Below are 18984 nucleotides of genomic sequence, written 5' to 3'. Positions count from 1 at the left end.
TCTACAATGACATACAATTCAAAAGTCAATCAGAATGCTGAGATTTGGGTCTCCACTCTACACTCTCAATCAGATCACCCTGGACAGGCTCACGAACTTCTCTGTGCCTCATTTTGCTCATCTGTACAACGGAGTGTCCAGGAACATTGCATGTCCAGGATAGTTCTGATGTGTAAATGAGCTCAGCTCTCTGAAGCACTTACACTCGTGTGACTCACAGCCTATTTCAAGAGGTGGCCAGGCGGAGGGATGGGTGTTGGATTACTGTATGACTGACACCGGATCATGAACAGCTCTATAAGCGTGTATCTCACAGTGACACAATTAAAAAAAATTTTTAAATGGTAAAATAATTTTTTTTTTCTCTAAAAAGGTGACCGGGGCTCCTGATGAGGGCTTTACCAGTGAGCATCCTCATCTGTGTGGATGAAGGACCATGGATATCTGTCATTCCCTAAACTGGCTCCCCTCTGCACCCCTCTCTCCAATTTGGGGGACTCTCCCATCTTAAGAGGTAAAGCTGTCTTCCCACTGTGGAAGCTGCAAAGTGAACCCTGCAGGGAGTAAGCCACCAGCTGAGGGCCTTCTCTCTCAAAGCCTCTGCATTCCACAAGCTCCGGGTTCAGCTTGGCATGGAGCTAGCTCAGCCACATGAGAACACGTTCCCCTCACCCCCACCCCATTTTATAGCTAATTAAACATAGGCAAAAAGGTCAGAAGGGAGGCAACACGTTGTTCGCTCAGGGGAATGAGTTGGGCGGGGAGGGTTGGAGAGGGCTAGCCTTGCCGAAGTCAGCCCACCGCTGCACCGCCACAGAAATCCATGGGCCTTGGGGACCTTCGAGGCCCCTCTGCCCACAGTCTCTGACGGATGCTGTGCGCCCGGGCAAGCTTCCAGACAACCGGCCAGAGCCATTATCTCATGAATTCTGAGGAGGAATTATCTTCCCGAGATTAGAAAAGAGATTTTTATTTTCTGGCCTTGAACAATTGAGATTGTTCATCCCCGAAGCTGTAAATATGCCACCCAAAATAGCAGAGTTGAAATAAAATGAACTCATCAGCGGATCTGAAACAAAGTACCCCTCCCCACACTTATTTTTTTTTCTAATTAACAATAGGTTTGCTTTTTATTTATTTATTTTTTAACCAACACTTTTCTCTGGTATGAATGTGGCTTCCTTTTGCTTACCTAGCCTGATGGGCTCAGAACAGTCCTGAAGGGGTTCCAGCTGTTGATAATTGAGGCAAAACAGGAGCAGTTTGGGTCCTTCCAGGTTAGCCTGAATAAGGGACCCGCCCTGGACGTAGAACTTTCGTGATGCTAGAAATAGTCAACTCTGGGTTATAATTTAATCGGCATTAGTCACATGTGGCTAGAGAGCATTTGAACTGTGGCAGTACAACTGAAGAGCAGACTTTTTTTATTTTTCATTTTAATTAGTAAAATTAGTAAAAAAAAAAAAAAAAGTACATTTAAATAGCCCCAAGTGGCTAGTGGTGACGGTCAGGGCAAAAGATATCTCTGGAAAAATGGCCTTTCCCTCAAGTATGTGTTCTGTCCAAATAAGCAACCCAAGTCAATCTACCCTTCCTGAAGTTAATCATCTGCTTTAGAACTTGCTTTGGAACCAGGGCTCAGGGGCTCGGGGCTGGGGGGGACGGACGGAGTTCACTTTTTTCCTCGGTGCTGTGTGTGGGTTTATTAATTGTCTACATTATTGCTTTTGTAAGGGAACTACCTCTCTGAACCCAGAATTAGGAGCTCTGAATTTGAAGCCATTTATTAGGCTTAAATTTATGTGGTGTGAAATATGCTAGATCATTTGCTCATCAGTAGGTTGTCGGGAAAAAAGACCCATCTACAAAGGGTTTTCAGGGTGAGGGTCACCGGTGTAATCAGAAACATACCGAGCCTGGCCTCCAGCGAGAGATTGGAGGCTTTCAAGTAGATTTTGAGTTTGCAAAGTGGCCTTTTGAAGACCTTGCCATCAGTAACATTTCCTCTCTTATTAAAAGAGAGGGAGAGAGCAATTATTTTCCACTATTGTTCAATTTAACTGAAAGGTAAAAAAAAAAAAAGTCCTTAGTTGTTCACATGTGAAAGAGTACATGGGGCCATCCTGGCTCGAAACCTTCAAAGCTAAAGCAAAAGCTGTTGGGATGCCATGACATTTGGTTAAGATTCGGACGAGGGCCGGAGAGATGGGACAGTCGGTCGGTAAGGCACTTGCCTCGAACGCTCGTAACCCAGGTTCAATCCCTTGAGCCCCAGATGGTCCCCTGAGCACTGCCCGGAATGATCCCTGAGTGCAGAGTCAGGGGTAATCCCCCAGCACTCTCTAGTGTGGCCCCCAAACCAAAAAGAGAACAAAAAAAATGGCCACATTCAGAAATCAAAGGGTGTGGCTGATCCGAGGCTTAGGAGTGTGAGCTCAGGTGCTCCAGCACTTGCCTCGTTTCTATGAGGCCCTGGGTTCCACCCCCAGGGCTGCATGTCTGCCAGGCCCCATTCCTTGCCCTCTTCCCTCCCCCTCCGCCACACACATCCTCAAGGGCTCTGAGGAATGGCCACTGGGCATGGAAGAAGGCGACTCCCCACCCAGCGTTTTTTCTTGAAAAGACCAACTTATTGATGAGCACTGTCTTTATGAGGAGAAAACATGCCAACTCGCTTTAAAGATTAGCAGTTTCGGGGCCAGAGTGGTAGTACAGTGGGTAGGGCGTTTGCCTTACACATGGCCGACCTGGGTTCGATCCCCGGCATCCCATATGGTCCCCCAAGCACCGCTAGGAGTAATTCCTGAGTGCAAAGCCAGGAGTAACCCCTGTGCATCGCCAGGTGTGACCCAAAAAGCAAAAAAAAAAAAAAAAAAAAAAAGATTAGCGGTTTCATCCGACAAGCACAGACCCTGCCCTGGGCCCAGAGCGAAATTCCGGGGAATAGAAGGATGAAGAGGCAGCTGCTGCCTCGCCCAAGGGGCATAGCCTCTGAGCCCTGGGCAGCATGTCGAACCCCCTTTCATGACATTCCCCAAACTCATCTGACCATACAAATCACCTGAAGGAGGTGGGGGGAGGGGCACCACACCTGGCAGTGCTCATTCTGGGCTGGGGAGGAGCGCAATTTGGCTGTGTGCAAAGCGAGGGCCCAGAGCCTGTGGTAGCCCTGACGGGGAGTTTCGAGGCATCATCCCCAAGGTGCATTTTGAAAGGGAGATTTCCTGTGCCACCTGCACAAATATTCTTTGTGCAGAAGGAATATGACTCTACTAAGGAGGACTGAGAATATGGACTCCCAAGACGGCGATTTACAGGCTATCTGAGGGACTGGAGTGATAGCACAGCGGGTAGGGCGTTTGCCTTGCATGCAGCCGACCCGGGTTCGATTCCCAGCATCCCATATGGTCCCCCGAGCACTGCCAGGCATAATTCCTGAGTGCATGAGCCAGGAGTAACCCCTGTGCATCGCCGGATGTGGTGATCCAAAAAGAAAAAAAAAAGAGGCTACCTGAGGTCCAGAGACGGGACAGCAGGGGGTGGGGGGGGGACACTAGCCTTGCACCCGGCCGCCCCCAGTTCTCTCCCTGGCACTGCATCTGGTCCCTCAAGCACCATCATGTTCCGGAAGCTGCTGCCCTGGGAAAGGGGGTCAACAGCCATCCCTGTAGTGAGGGAAGCATGCAGCGTCAGCCTGGAGGGGGTCCTGGCGGGCTGGCGAGAGTGACGGGGACATATGGACTCCGTCCCTCAAGACTGGCAGGGGCCACACAAAAGGGGGCATCCTGGGGGCAAGGCACGCGCTGGAGAGGGGCAGCATGCAGGATCACGTGGGAGGCCTGTCACCCCAGCCGCTGCCAGGACACAGGGCAGGGTCATCCCCACTGGCCGTCCTGGGCGACGGCGGCTGACTGCGGCTTCCCCAGCAAACCTCCGCGGTCGCCCTCCCCGTCAGGGTTCCATTAATGCTAACCACCTGGCGCCTGCCACGCGGTGGCCTGACGCTGGCCAGGCCTCCCGGCCACCTTTCATGTGACAATTCCTCCCTGCTCGGCTTTCACAGGACAGGGAGTTCCAGGCGGTGGTGCTGGGAGATGAGAAGCAGGTCCCAGGGAGGGAGCGGGGGCCCCGCTGGGGACCCCCAGCTTCCCGGGGGCAAAGGTTCCCACCCAGCCCGAGAGGTGCGAAGGCCATGGAAGGGGGTTGCGCATGTGTGTGTGTGCATGTGTGTGTGTGTGAGTGTGTGTGTGTGTGTGTGTGTGTGCGTGCATGCGTGTGTGTGTGTGTGTGTGTGGCTGGTGAGGGCAGAAGCCCAGAGGAGTGCTAGGACTTCCGGTGAGGAAGTGGGCATTCGAGTCGGGCAGCCACCCCGGTCAGCTGTGGGTGGCCCTGAGGTGCCCTCGGGTCACCCAGCTCTTCCGCACATCGTGTTTGTGAAACCATTTGGTCTCTCGGCCGAGGGAGCGAGGGAGTTGGAGGTGTTAGGTAACCCTGTCGATGCGCTTGCTGTGGGGGTTTACGGGCAGTTGGGAGCATAAATCTCTGAGCCTGTGAAGCTGGAAGTGGGAGCGGGAGGCCGGGAGGCGGCAGGCTCAGGCCCTGACTCCGGAGTCTGGCTCCTGCCTGTGGTGCCCGCCAGGAGGGACGGTGGGAGAGGCCACCAGCGCCTCCAAGTGCCACCCACATGCTGGCGCCTTCAGGTGTCCGCCTCTGCCAAGCCCCTGAGCACAGCTCAGAGACGCCCCCTGCCATGCCCGCCATGGCCACTGTCCACAGTTCTCAGCCACAGCCACTTGGAGCTAAAGTGCTCAGTGAGCCACGTCCGCTCGGAGACCTCAGCTATCCGCCACGATGACTTTTGCCATGTCCACACTTGGCAGGACGCCTTTGGACCCAGTGAGCAGGCACCCTGCTGGATCCCCAGTGGAAAAGCTCCCGAGACAGCTGCTGGGTGCAGGTCGGGGGGTGGGGTCCCTGCCAGCCGGCGTGAGGGGGCTGCTTTTCTCAAACTGCTCCAGAGGGTTCACGCCTGCAGAGCACCCCCCCCCAGGCACTCCCCCCATCCCCAACCCTGTTGGCTTCTCAGGGCGTGGGAGGCAGAGGACGGTGTTGGGTGTCCGGTGGGAACCCTGAGCGCCCCGGTCACTCGGAACTGTTTCTCACGAGGGGTGATTTACAGGGCGCTGGCCAGTTTGATCTCCCCTGGGGCCGAGAGCACTGGGTGGGCTGGGGGAGGGGGCTCCCACTCTCTGCCGTGGCAGGCGGGGCAGGGCAGAGTCGGACAAAGGGCTGATTTGAGCCAGGAGGCCAGGGCCCGGCTGCCCTGCAGGGTCGCTCGCTGCCCCCTCGCTTGCTTGCAAGGAGTCAGGGCAGGGTGGAGGTAGAACCTGAGCTGGGTCTCATCACAGCTCCCCGCCCTTCGCCCCCGCCTCCCCAAGCCTTTCCAGTTGGGAGACCCCGGGGCATTTTGTGGGACTTCTCGGAGCCTCTGGTTTCCTTGTTTGTAATGTGGAGGTGGTCTCGGCGACTTTGAAGAGACCTGGGAGCCATAAAAACAGATAATGAGTTCAAGGTCTCTGGTCTCGAGAAGGCGCTGGACGGAAGGTCCCTAACATGGGGGATGGGGGTGCAGGAGAGCTCCGGGGTGGGAGGGAGTGGGGCGGGGGGGGGGGGCAGGGGGAAACTTCTGGTGAGGTGTGACAGTTCCAGGCCGGGGTTCAGCCATGCTAGCGGGTCCCCGGGGCTACCCCAGCACGTGGCCGTGCCGGGATCCATCGTGGCTCCTTGTGCATACCAGGTGGTCTCCAGCCCTCTGAGCTCGCTCCTTAAGCCCCCCCCCCCCCCGAGCATTTCTGTTGCTACCTGCCCTGGGCAGAGTCTCTTGCCCGCACGCCTGGCTGTCTTCCCCGGGGCCCCTCGGAGGGGATGGGCTCCAGCTTCCCTCCCCACCCCAAGCAGAGCTCCCGGCGGCCGAAGACCACCGGAACCTAGCTAGAGCCATGCTGGAGGCCCCTCTCCACACGTTCGGACAGGCCTCACGCATGAAGGTACCGGCAGAGGAACCCAGGTGTGTTTAGTCCCATCAATGGCCAACATCCAGAGACTCAAAAGCAAGCTCCCAGAAGATATCTTATAACCTACTTTTCCCTCTGGGAGAAACTCGCAAGCTACTGAGAGCTTCCTGCCCACACGGGACAGCCTCGAAAGCTTCCCATGGTGTATCCATATGCCAAAGCCAGTAACCAGCCGAATCTCATTCCCCTGACCCTGAACGAGCCTCCAATGTGGCATCGTTGGGAAGGCCGAGTGGAGAGAGGCTTCTAAAATCTCAGGAATAGGACGAATGGAAAGGTTATTGAGCCCGCTCGAGCAACTCGAATATCAACGGGATTTCGTGATCGTGACCTGCCCTGGAAAAGTGGCCCCGGAGCCAGGGCTGTGGCCGGCAGGAGGACCTTCCAGGGACCGTTAGTTCAGCGAAAGGAGACGCAGGCAGTGGCGTGTATCCAGGTGAAGCCAGACAAGCCCCCACCAAGGACTCGGGCAGGGGTGGGGGGTGGAGTTCCAAGCAGCCCCAGAGGATGGATTCTGCTTCCGACACGGGGAGCGGGAAGGGGGCGGGGTCTCCCGAGGGTGGAAGGCTTTGGGGCGCCACTTCCCTCCAGGTGACCGCTGGCCCCCACCGGTGTGCTTCCTTGGGTTCCTGCCAGGTCAGCCACTCCGCAAGGGCGATGTCCCACAGGGGGTGGCCACGAGTTTGTTTTAATAAGAGAGAAAGCGAAGGCCCGAGGGCAGAACGCAGGTGCCCGGGTCCAGCTCTCGGGCCTGCATGGCCGCAGCAGGGCACTGAGGCTGGAGCCCCACACTGTGTCCCCAACTCCCTGGTGTCCAGGCCCGGACGTGACCTTTCACGCCACAGAGACCGGAGCAGGCCCTCCTGGTGCAGCCTTTCCAGGAGCCGTGGACTCGGCTGCCGTGTTCCCTCCATGCGGCCAGGACTTGGGGTAATAAGAACAAGAGCGGGGGCCGGAGCGATAGCACAGCGGGTAGGGCATATTGCCTTGCACGCAGCCGACCCGGGTTCGATTCCCAGCATCCCATAGGGTCCCCTGAGCATTGCCAGGGATAATTCCTGAGTGCATGAGCCAGGAGTAACCCCTGTGCATCGCCGGGTGGGACCCACAAAAGAAGGAAAAAAAGAACAAGAGCGAAGGCCGGTGCTGTCTCCACACAGGCACCGGGGTCAGGCCCGGGATGGTGCCGGGGAAAGTGGATGGTGGCGGGATGGAGGGGGACCCCGGGAGGGAGAGAGAGGGGTGGGGGAGAGGAGAGGAGAAAGAGATGAGAGAGGGGAGAGAGAGGAAAGAGGGAGGAAAGGAGGGAGAGGGGGAGAGGAGGGAAGGACGGGGGCATGGAGAGGAGAGAGGGAGGGGAGAGAAGGGAGAGAGAAGTAAAAAGGGAAGGAGGGACGGAGAGAAAGGAAGGGTTGAGGTAGGCCGTGAAAACAAGTCCACGGGCTTTGCACGAGAGGTGGCACCAGCCCCTGATGCGTGGCTGGGAAAGGGGCTGCGGGCGGGTGGGGGCGGGTGGGGTCGCACCCAGGTCCTCCCGGCTGCCCTGGCTCCCTCGGACTCTGGCTTCTGTTTGGGGGCCATGCCCACTGTGCTCAGGGCGGTCCCCGGGCTCTGGGTGTCCAGGCAAACACTCCCCCCGCTCTACTTCCGCTCCAGCCCCTGACTGCCAGGCCAGAGAGGAGGGCCCCGGAGCAGAGTGTGAGTGTCAGGGTCAAATGCAAAGATCAGGGGACCTGGAAATGGGGAGAGGGGCTCCTGAGAAGAGGAGCAAGGGCTGGCGGGGAACGGAGGCAGGAGCACTGCCAGGGGCCCGCAGGAGGACCTGGGACACGGCAGCCCACAGGTGGGGGCTCGGAGAAGCCAAGCCCCGTCCCGGGAGAGACAGGGCTACAGGCTGGGGCAGGAAGATGCTGAGCTGCTCCCAAGACTTGCCAACTCCGACACTGACAGCCACCCAAGGCCAGATGAACAGAGGTCCGGTGTGCCGCTTTGAGGAGGAGAAGAGCAGCCTTCCGGCACTGGCGCTGGGTCGGTGCTGGGTTCCTTCTCAACCTTAGTAGCAAGTCAGAAAGGGAGATGTTGGGTTCACTAGGGAAGAGCAGCTTCGCGCAGTGTGTGTCTGACACGGTGCAGCAGAGACTCGTGCTCTGGGGGGTGGGAGAGAAGCGCTGTGGGGGGAGCCTCAGAGGCAGGCCGGGGCTTGCTCCCCAGCACCGCCTCGCCCCCTGAGCACTCACAGGAGTGGTGCCAGCACGGGAGATCCGGGGAGATCCTGGCTTCCCCGGGAGAGAGCGTGTCCATGGGTGCAAGGCTGACCCCCGGATTCCGCCCCCGGGTCTGTGGCTTCTTCCAGGGTGGAACTCGCCGTTGGCACAAAAGCACGGGCGAAGACCAGACTCAAATCCAAGGGGCAAGGCTTTGGGTGGAGGGAGGGGGGGATGCAGGAGGGTCACCATGGGGGACGGCCGGTTCTGGTCAGCGCTGTCCCTGCAGCAGGAAGAGGCATTTCCCGGCCCGGCTGTGTTGTTTCTGGTCTGGCAGCGCGTCCAGCGCGGTCCCTGGGGTCCCCGAAGCCGGGCAGGGGGCGGGACTGGCGCGTGGGGGTCTGCGGGGCAAGTCCCCAGGGAGAGGACAGGGCGGCCAGGCCACAGAGGCCCATCTGATCTGTGGTCGCTGCTCTTCCTCCTCGGCAAGTTCCCAAGGGAGTCCTGTCCCCAGAGAGGCGCGTGCCACGGAGAGTCCTCACTCAGCACCCGCCAGGCACGCGGCTGGGAGCCGGGGACAGAGGCTGGTCAGGTCGTGCCCGGGGAGGAGGGGAGGCAGGAACCCACCGGGGCCCGGCCCGGGCCTGTCCACACAGGACCCCATCCCTGCGTGGGGGAGCAGCGGTGTCTGTCGGCTCTGAGTGGGCGTGCGCAGGGGAGATGTGACCGAGCCCAGACACGAGAGTCAGAAGGCCCTCGCTGAGCCTTCCAGCCCTTCCTTCTCTCCAGAGCACCTTTCGGTTTGGTTTGGGGGCCATACCCCGTGCTGCTCAGGCTCTGTGGTCCGGGGTCACGCCTGGTGGGGCTCGGGGGACCAGATGCAGTCCCCAAACATGGAAGTGGAGTTGGCTGTGTGCGAGGCAAGTGCCTGAACTTTTGTGCTACTGTTCCAGCCCTCTTCAGACCATTTTGCGGAAGCTCCCTCTCCTCTTGGGGAAGTCCCTGAATATTTCCAAGGATTTACTATTTCTTACAAGGCATAGTTACTATTTTTCTGCTGCACGCTGGCACAGCAGATTAGCTGATACATACCTGCTTAAACATCGGCATTCCTGTCCAAATACAACTACGGGGGAATTCCACAGGCAGGAACATCAGATTTACATGACCCCCATATCCAATATGCAAAGCAGACATTGCAGATGGCATTAGTGACCTCCCCTACAGGAAGGAAGGAGAGGGAGGAAGGGCAAGAAGGAGAGAGGGAGGGAGGAAGGAAGGGAGGAAGGGAAAGGAGGGAGGGAGGAAGGAAGGGAGGAAGGGAAAGGAGGGAGGGAGGGAGGGAGGGAGGGAAGGAGGGAGGAAGCCTACATATTCTAGCCTCCCTCCCAGAGATATTGCCCCAAATTCTGACTAAATGTAAACAGAAGTTGGATCAAACTTTTGGGAAGGTCCTTTGGCAGGGTTATGAGGCAAGGAAGGAAGATCCCTTTTGTCCTGTGTCCCTCACCCCCACCCATCCCACCCCTTACTCCTTGACGCTTTACTTAATGTTGAAGCAGTGGCTGGAGCTCCAGCAGCAAGTTGAGACCATGAGGCACCTGGGAAGATTGGTACCATGAGCAAAGCACAGCAGAACGCACAGCTAGAAGGAACCTCTGTGTCTCTCTTCAAGAAGGTTTGGCTCGGTTGAGGGCTGCCTGCTTCCACGCCTTTCAATATGAATAAGGCCTCTGCGTCTCGTTCCCATGATTCTGAGTCTACTCAGAATGTGCAACCAAACCCCGATGTAACATACCACCAGATTTTATACTGGTATTAATTATGGTTTTTTTTCTTTCAATTATAAAACAAAAATTTTCAAGTAGGTCCAACATTTTGAAGCATGGTAGAATACCGTGAGGCGGATATTCTGGTGGGGAGACGGGAGGAGAAAAAGATACAAGGAAATGTGCAAGGGAAAGGTTTTACCACTGGACAAAATGCAAGGCGGTGGGCAGGTGTAACGGTGGAGGGATTGGTGTTGGAATATTGAATGTAATAATATTATAAACAGCTTAAAAAAAAAACTAGAAAAAAAAATAGATGTACCAGTTCCTAACTTTCTGGAGGGCGGGTTCTTATGTTCCTCGTGGTATGGAAATTCAAGGTTGTTCATTTCCAAGTGAGAATTAAAACTAGTTTCACTCCGAGCCCCTGTCCCGAATGGGTGCATCGGGGTGGTGACGGAGACTCCGCCACGTCCCCCTGCCCCACGGCCTGCCGGGTCAAAGGGCCGAGTGAATGGACAGACTTTTCTCCTTCCCAATAGCTCCCTGGCCCCTTGAAATGAATGACCGGCTTCTTGAACAGACTTTTCCCCTGGGCTTACATTCCCCAGGGTTGGTGAGGCAGAAAATTGACAAGAACAAAGCTTTTGCCCTGAAAAAGATCTTCTTTTTAACTTCGGGTCAATTTCACATTTGGAACTTCCACAAGAGTCACCTTCAAGGAAAGAATAAAGGGGGTATTGCCTACGCGCAGGGGGGAAATCACACAGATGAATAGGTGGGGTGCCCAGCCCGCCCTCATGCCACACACATGCCTGCACACACACACACACACACACACACACACACACACACACACACACACACACTGGTGCACTCCCATGCACACACACAGACACAAAGACACACAGACACACACGCGCTCGCACACGCACGCACTGGTGCACACGCACACACAGAGACACAAAGACACACAGACACACACTTTTTTTTTGCTTTTTGGGTCACACCTGGCTATGCACAGGGGTTACTCCTGGCTTTGCACTCAGGAATTAATTACCCTTGATGGCGCTCAAGGGGACCATATGGGATGCTGGGAATCGAACCCGGTCAGCTGCGTGCCAGGCAAATACCCTACCCACTGCACTATTGCTCTAGTCACACACACACACACACACACACACACACACACACACACACACACACACACACACTCTTGGTGGGGAACTGCGCCAAGGAGCCAGGGAAATGCACCCTCCGTCCCCGAGGCCGGGGCACCAAATAACCAGTTTCGCTCCCACTCAGCCAGAGGCCCCGGCCGGCCTTCTGGGGCTCCTCGTGCGACACGGCCCCGTAGGCTCGTGGCCTGCACCTGCCCCGGCTGCCTTTTGGAGCAGTGGGCAGAAGCCGGGCCCTTCCTGAAGGCACCGGGCGCGCCTCTCGCTGGCCCTCTGCCCCCCCACCCCCCCAGGACAGGTGGCCTTGTCACTCCAGCCACAACATCTGGTGGCATTTGGGTCTCTAATCTACCTGGGATTACCTTCTCCCCGCCGCCCTTCCGGACCTCTCAACGTGCACTCGGGTTAATTAAACTCAACATTCTTTACATCTCACCTCCGATAAAATGGAGTCTGAGCCGGCTCAGGGGGGAGCCCTCTCGGAACCCCTGTTCCTAAGCTCTGTCTGGGGACCCCGGTCGGCATCTCGGGCCCTCTGAGCTGCGGGCTCCGCGGATGAATGGGAGCCAGGGTGGGCGAGCAGGCGGCACGCCCCGCCCGGGGGCCACCGGGGCGAGTGATCGAGTTTCTCAGGGCAGTCAGAAGCCCCGTCACCCCTGGCCCCGGGGTAATAAGCGCGATCTTTAGGGTTTGAGCGCTAACACGGTTCATTTCTGGGCCAAATCCCTGAAGCTGAAGGGTTTATTTTTAAGGACAAGCAGTTTGCTGTTTTCAGCGTTTCTCATCAGAAATAGTGCAATTCAGCTCGATCTGCATTGGAAGCATAATTTATCATCTCACACAGATGGCTGACGAAGGGTGGGGAGGAGGTTTACTTTCCATTTGAGTTCAGCAAACATTTCCTGAGCCCCTGCGTGTGCCAGGCACAAAGCAAAGCACTGGCGAGGCGCAGACGGTCAAGACAAGCTCCCGAGCCCGGAGATACTCCCGCTCGAGGGGGGACACAGACCCTGGGCCGGCCCCGCTGGGAACACTGACCTCACCCAGCTCCTCCGAGCGCAGGTGTGTTCTCTAGGTAGACCTTGTTTCAGAAAGACAACTTGTGGCTTTGATTTTGTTTTCTGTCACTTGTTTTCATTCTGATGTTGATTATTTCCATCTTTCCTCTTGTGTCGGGTTGATTTTGTCCTGTTGTTTCTCGGTGGCATTACAAAGTGGGAGCTTAGGTTAGATTCAGGCCTTCCTTCTTTCCTTCCTTTCTGGGCCCTGTCCAGTGGTGCTTAGGGGCAACTCTCCCTGGCTCTGTGCTCAGGGGTCATTCCTGATGGTGGCCGGAATCGAACCCAGGCATCCTAGATGTGAAACATTCACTCAGGTCTCTTAAGCCACCTCTCCAGCTCTGAGATCATTCTTCCCTTAGAAATGAAGCTACAGGGCTGGAGTGATAGCACAGCAGCGGGTAGGGCGTTTGCCTTGCACTCGGCTGACCTGGGTTCGATTCCTGAGCACCGCCAGGAGTAATTCCTGAGTGCAGAGCCAGGAGTGACCCCTGTGCATCACTAGGTGTGACCCAAAAAGTAAAAAAAAAAAAAAAAAATGAAGCCACAGCTATAAATTTCTTTTTAACCACTGATTTATCTACATTCCCCAAGATTTCCTATGTTATGCTTTTCTTCTATCTCACAGGACTTTATCATTTCCCTTTCACTTATTGGTTGTTTAGGACTGTTAGATTTTCACATACTTGTGGGCTTTCAGAAGTTCTTTGTTACTGATTCTCATTTCATTACATTGTAATTAAAGGAAACATACTTTTAATAAGTTCGCCTTCGCTAAACTATAGCCCATCTTGAAGAATATTCCACGTGAACTTGGCAAGAATATATTCTGCCATGACTGGGTAGTATGTTCTAGAACTGCTGGTTGGGTCTAGCCTCAAGTCCTTCCCTCCTGGTTTATCTTCTTCCTAAGTTGTTCTAGCTCTTGCCAAAAGCGGGACATGGGAGCTGCGTGAATTACTGTCACCAAGTGTCACTTCATCTCTGAACCTCCTCTTCCTTAGAGAAAAAGGGCGGTCTGCCCTGCAAACCCATCCAGGTGGCCGGCCCCACAGTGAGCACTGCTGTGTCTCCGAATGTCAGCAAGAGTCCAGGGCAGTGGGGGTGAGGGTTTCTTCCTCAAGTAAGCTGGTGGCTTTGCATAAAGGCAGCACAGGTTCAGTCGGAAAACAAGGATGCGTCCTTTGTCAAGGAAGAGAAGGCGCACAGCCTCTGCCTACCTCTCTGAGTTTTATTCAGGACAGGCTGGTCTGTTTTGAGCCCCCACCCAACCCCACCAAATTAGGAAGTGGCTTGTCAATTCTAATTCCTTACCCTCACGTTGCAAAGCTGATAGCTACAATGTCCTCATAGGGGCCGCAGTGAAAGTACAGCGTGCAGGGCGCTTGCCTGCGGCCAACCTGGGTTCCACCCCCAGCACCACATACCGTCACCCGAGCACCAACAGGAGCGATGCCTGAGCAGAGCCCAGGAGCAAGCCCTGAGCACCACTAGGGGTGACCCCCAAAACTGGAAGGGGAAAAAAAAACCTTCGTGGGTGTTTCCTGTCACCATCTATCCTCCTGTCAATCCTCGCTCTGTTTTCACCTTAGTAAATACTTCCTCAGGGCTAGAGCGATAGCACAGCGGGTAGGGCGTTTGCCTTGCACGCGGCCAACCCGGGTTTGAATCCCAGCATCCCATATGGTCCCCTGAGCACCACCAGGAGTAATTCCTGAGTGAAGAGCCAGGAGTAACCCCTGTGCATCGCCGGGTGTGACCCAAAAAGCAAACAAACAAATAAATAAATAAATACTTCCTCGCTTCCTTCGGATCAGATCCCACCCCCGGTCCCAGTGATCCTGAAGTTAGACCACCCCTAATCCTCGGAGAGACACTAGTGGATAGCAGGTAAAATGAAATGCAGAAAAAGAAATGTCACGAGAAAAGGACCAACTAAGGAGAGCTGCGATTTGGCTGGGGGGAGGAAGGTCGAGGAGGTCAAATGGGCTTCCCCACCAATATGAACCAAACTGAAGAGGACTTTCATGTCCACCTCGCCCCTCCCCCGGGCCCTGTCAATCCTCTCAAGGGGGAGGGAGGCCCTGGGAGGAAAACAAGAGGATGTTACACAAAGTGAGTCATCTAGCCTCAAATAACCGAGAACTGCAAAGGCAGAAAGTTTTTGACTTGGACGCTGGCCAACTCCGATGCTGTAAAAATAACCATGATGAATTCACATATTTCTGTCCACCATAACACTGAAATCTCAGCCATAGGAAATTGAAACTTTGGGCCCCATATGTTCAAAATCAGGATCATATCTTGATTTTTCAAGATTTTCTTGAAGCAGAGGAAAGCTAGATTCTCCTAGTGAGCGGAGCTCTGGTCTTCCTCTCCTCTCTTGGAGGAGATGACGGAACAACAATTTCTGCTTTTGGGTTAAAAGCCACTGGGTGCTTTTCTGTCTGGGGGTTTGTTTCCACAGACTTTGCCGCTGTTGGGTAGGTGGACAGACTCACCCCGTAGCATGAAAAATTAACCAATCAGGAAGATTTGCCGCATGCTTACTCCGTATACTGCAGGGAGAAAAAAAGCTAGTGTGACTCAGAGACCCGGCACTCAAGAGAGCTTTGGACCCACCTGAAAACACAGAGGACAAGAAAAAGTCGTGAGCCCATCTTGAACACTCAAGCTACGTCACGCACCAGACGAGATGAAGAGCAGTGTACCGGAGGGCTTCTTGGAGGCGGAGTACTGAGCAAACCCAGACTCTGGGACACACTCAACCCGCAGGACTGAGACTCAAGCCCTGTCTCGGCCTGTGGGACGCATGGGCAGTACTGAACAGTGTAGCGTTGGGAGTGGAGGGAGAGCAGGAGAGCACACAGCTTGCACGCAGAACGCCCTGACACCAAACCCACCGCCCCCCAAGAGCCCCGATGGGTAACCCTTGAGCACTGCACCAACCGTCAGGCTCATGCCCCGTGGCCAAGCACCGCGTCCCGAGACTCCCAGCGCTTGGAGTGGCCTCTGTGAAGTGGTGTCCTCTTGCCCCGAGGCAGCAGGAAGCACCTCGGGACGGGCGGGATCCTGAAGGGAGGGCGGGAAAGTCTCCCCGAAGACAGCCGCCCTGTAAGCCCGATGGCGTGCGCCCGCGCTCAGTCTGTCAGGGCCCCGTCACCTTCTGAGAGCAAAGCACCACCCCGACGCCGCCGCTTCCTCCTCTGTGAGGCGGAAGCGTGAAGGAAATCGAGCGACGGGGAAACTGCATCAAGATGAGGAAACACTTGGGACCCGCCAGGCTCGGAGGAAGGTTGATCAGTGTCACCCACTGTCACTCTCCGTGCCCCACACAGGGGACCTGCTTCGGGATGAAGTGAGGAATAAAGTCACCAAGGACAGGAAATCGGAGGCCAAAGTTTGCGAGGGCCTTATGCGCCTCAGTCAGTCTGGACTTAATTAAGGCAACAGACTAGGTTCCACTGAAGAACTTGAATGGGAGTTGACATGGATTAATTATAAATTCAAGATGGTAGAAGCAAATGAGTTCCTGTCAGAGCTTTAAATGATACCAGAAAAGCCTGTTCCTGAAGTCACTTAGGTCTGCTCCTCCACCCCCCTCCACCCCCCAAGATGTTAGTCATGGGAGAAGGTCGAGAGCCAAAGGGAGATCCTCTAGTCAGCCGTTTGCCCAGCCAGGTGTCGCTGAGCCGACCCTTCGTGAGGCCACTTGGTTAGCAGGGAGGTTCTGGGAGTCTGTCCCGCGGGGTGTCTGATCCCCATGGGGGCTATTCAAATGAGTAGCCCCGAGCTCCGCTGCAGAGACTGGGCTCATTGTCTGGGCTGTCTGTCTGAGCCCACACACCCTGCCCACGGGCGGGCAGAGTCAATAGGGATCATTCCACAGCCCCCCTACACCCGCAAAGGGCAGTGCCTTCAGTGGGGATCAGTGGGGAAGTGGCAGGAAGATGAGGGGGCGTCCACATGATACCCCAACTCTCTCCGTTCAGCACGGCCTCTGGAGACAGGCAGAATCAAAGGCAACAACTGAGGAAAAGCATTCTGCTCTCTGGAGATGGTCACGCGGGTGGCAATTAGCATCGATGCAATTTTGACGTGTGTGGAAGTTCTTTGTACAGAGAAATCCCAAACGCGGGACCCCGGAGGAAATGGGTGCAAACCGCCCTGTAAGTGCCTTCTGACGACAGAAGCCACTGGAGCAATAAACTGTGTGGGGCCGGCCGTGAGGGGGACGAGGCAAGCAGCCCTTGGCCTTCAGAATCCAGGAGAAAAACCCAGACTCTGACAGATTTTGGGAAGTAACTCCTCAGAATCTGTGATATGCTCAGCAGAAAAAAGAAAAGGAAGGAAGGAAGGAAGGAAGGAAGGAAGGAAGGAAGGAAGGAAGGAAGGAAGGAAGGAAGGAAGGAAGGAAGGAAGGAAGGAAGGAAGGAAGGAAAGGAGGGAGGGAGGGAGGGAGGGAGGGAGGGAGGGAGGGAGGGAGGGAGAGAAGAAGGGGGGAAGGGAGGGAGGGAAAGAAAGAGGTAGAGAGAGAAAGAAAGAAAAGAGAAAGGAAGAAAGAAAGAAAGAAAGAAAGAAAGAAAGAAAGAAAGAAAGAAAGAAAGAAAGAAAGAAAGAAAGAAAGAAAGAAAGAAAGAAAGAGAGAGAGAGAAAGAGAGAAGGAAAGAAAGAATGAAAGAACGAAAGAAAGAGAGAGAGAGAGAGAGAGAGAGAGAGGGAGAGAGAGAATGTCAGGTAATCCTTAAGTGACCCCAAGTGGTAAAAATACACCAGCCTAAGTAGTTGTTGCTTGGTGAGTATTCACAAGTGTGACATTAGCGCCACCTGCTGCAGCCCACTTGGAAGGATAAATTACAAACCCACTGATGGGACCAACAGAACCCAAAGCGTTCCTAGTGTTCCCTGGTCGGGAAGAACACTCTCGGGGCTAAGCTGTGAGCCGTAGTGGGCAAAAGAGAAACAATCACTGGACCCCAGCAAATGACAGGCCTTATATTACAGTCATGAAGCGAAATCAGTACTTTACATGAACTATATTTAATAAGTCGAGTCTGGCAGCTCCCAAGCCGAATAAAAAAGCCCGAGCGTGTGAGAGGACTACCGGTTGGCTGAATCGTTCCCAAATCTATCCAAGAATTCCTGGGAGTCCTTGATAAGCCTGGCTGCCACTAAGCCTGACAGTCACCTTTCTGAGCTTCGGCTGAAACAACTGTTTAGGGAGTTTGCTTGCTATGTAACGAGAAAACGGAGTTCTAACCCAATCCCATAGCCTGGGACTTCACTATGTCCAAACCCAAGCCCCCACTCTTAGTACCCAAATCATACTAGCATCTCAAGTAGCTAACGGTGGGCAGCGCACATCTCAGGGCTTCAGGGAAATCACAGTATGATCCAAAGCTCAAAACTCAGAATCAGAAATCGGTCTCTCACACTCTAATGACCCCATCCCTGTGGGCACCTGACTTCAACTGCCATTTTGGCAATTCCTACTCTAATTAGGATTTCCTGAGATCCAAATCCCCCCCAAAACACACTGCAAAGTTCCTACCATCCAATCATTACTCTGCTCAGGTACTACCTCTAGCTGCCTCTTCCAAGTCTTACTTGGGCAGGAGTAAACATTTATCCTTTTCCATACAACTAACAGCCAAACAGAACCTCAGTTTCTGATGAACAGGATGAATTAACAAACGGAGGCACAAGAGGATCAAAGAGAAAATAATGGGTCGAACCAATGACTTCCAGAGACCTATAAAGTAATGGGGGGGATTGGGGGAGCCATTTTTACACAGAGCAACAACATCTAAAAGAAAAAACAAAAAGGCCAAACGGATTTTGAAAAAAATTGTAATATCCTTTAAAGATTTGCCTAAGCCCCCAATGTGACAATTTAGAACATCATTACAAAATTTGTTTTAAAAAAATAACCTGAGTTCCTGAAAAATGGTACCAGGTACCATTTTTATGTATAATATATTTATATATAATAACGTTTACTGTCACTGTCACTAAATTGCTCATCGATTTGCTCGAGCAGGTACAAGTAACGTCTCCATTGTGAGACTTGTTACTGTTTTTGGCATGTCGAATATGCCACGGGTAGCTTGCCAGGCTCTGCCGTGCGGGTGAGATACTCTCGGTAGCGTTTACTGTGAAGTATGATAAATGACTCCTGCTTGAACCTAAACTATGATATATATTACCTTCGGCATGTGCAAAGGGCAAACAATGGTTTGCAGTAATATCAAAAAACATTACATCAGGACCAGAGCGACACATTTGCCTTGCATGCAGCCAACCCGGGTTCAATCTCCAGCATCCCAAGCACCACCAGGAGTAATTCCTGAGTGCAGAGCCAGGAGAAACCCCTGACCATCACTGGGTGTGACCCAAAAAGAAAAAAAAAAAGGAAACATCGCGTGAGTTTAAAGCAGCCATTCTCAACTGCTTCAGCGTTAAACGTGTCGCCAAGAAGCTGTGGGAGCAAACTGCAGATCAGTGGTCTCTTCCCACAGGCTTCAAGGAGATCCCACTGGGCATCAGAGGTAAGAACCACTGCATCAGGGAACACGGCCAGTGAGACGTGTCTGGGAGAAGGGCAACGGACGGGCCCTGAGAGCTGACAGCAGTCCAGTCCAGTCCGAGTCCGCCCCTCACCCCTCCCTCCCAAATCATTGTGAGTGTCAGGACGAAAGATT

The sequence above is a fragment of the Sorex araneus genome, chromosome X (genome assembly GCF_027595985.1).
Source record: "Sorex araneus isolate mSorAra2 chromosome X, mSorAra2.pri, whole genome shotgun sequence".
In the NCBI taxonomy this organism is placed as follows: domain Eukaryota; kingdom Metazoa; phylum Chordata; class Mammalia; order Eulipotyphla; family Soricidae; genus Sorex; species Sorex araneus.
Note: the sequence above shows the minus strand (reverse complement) of the source record.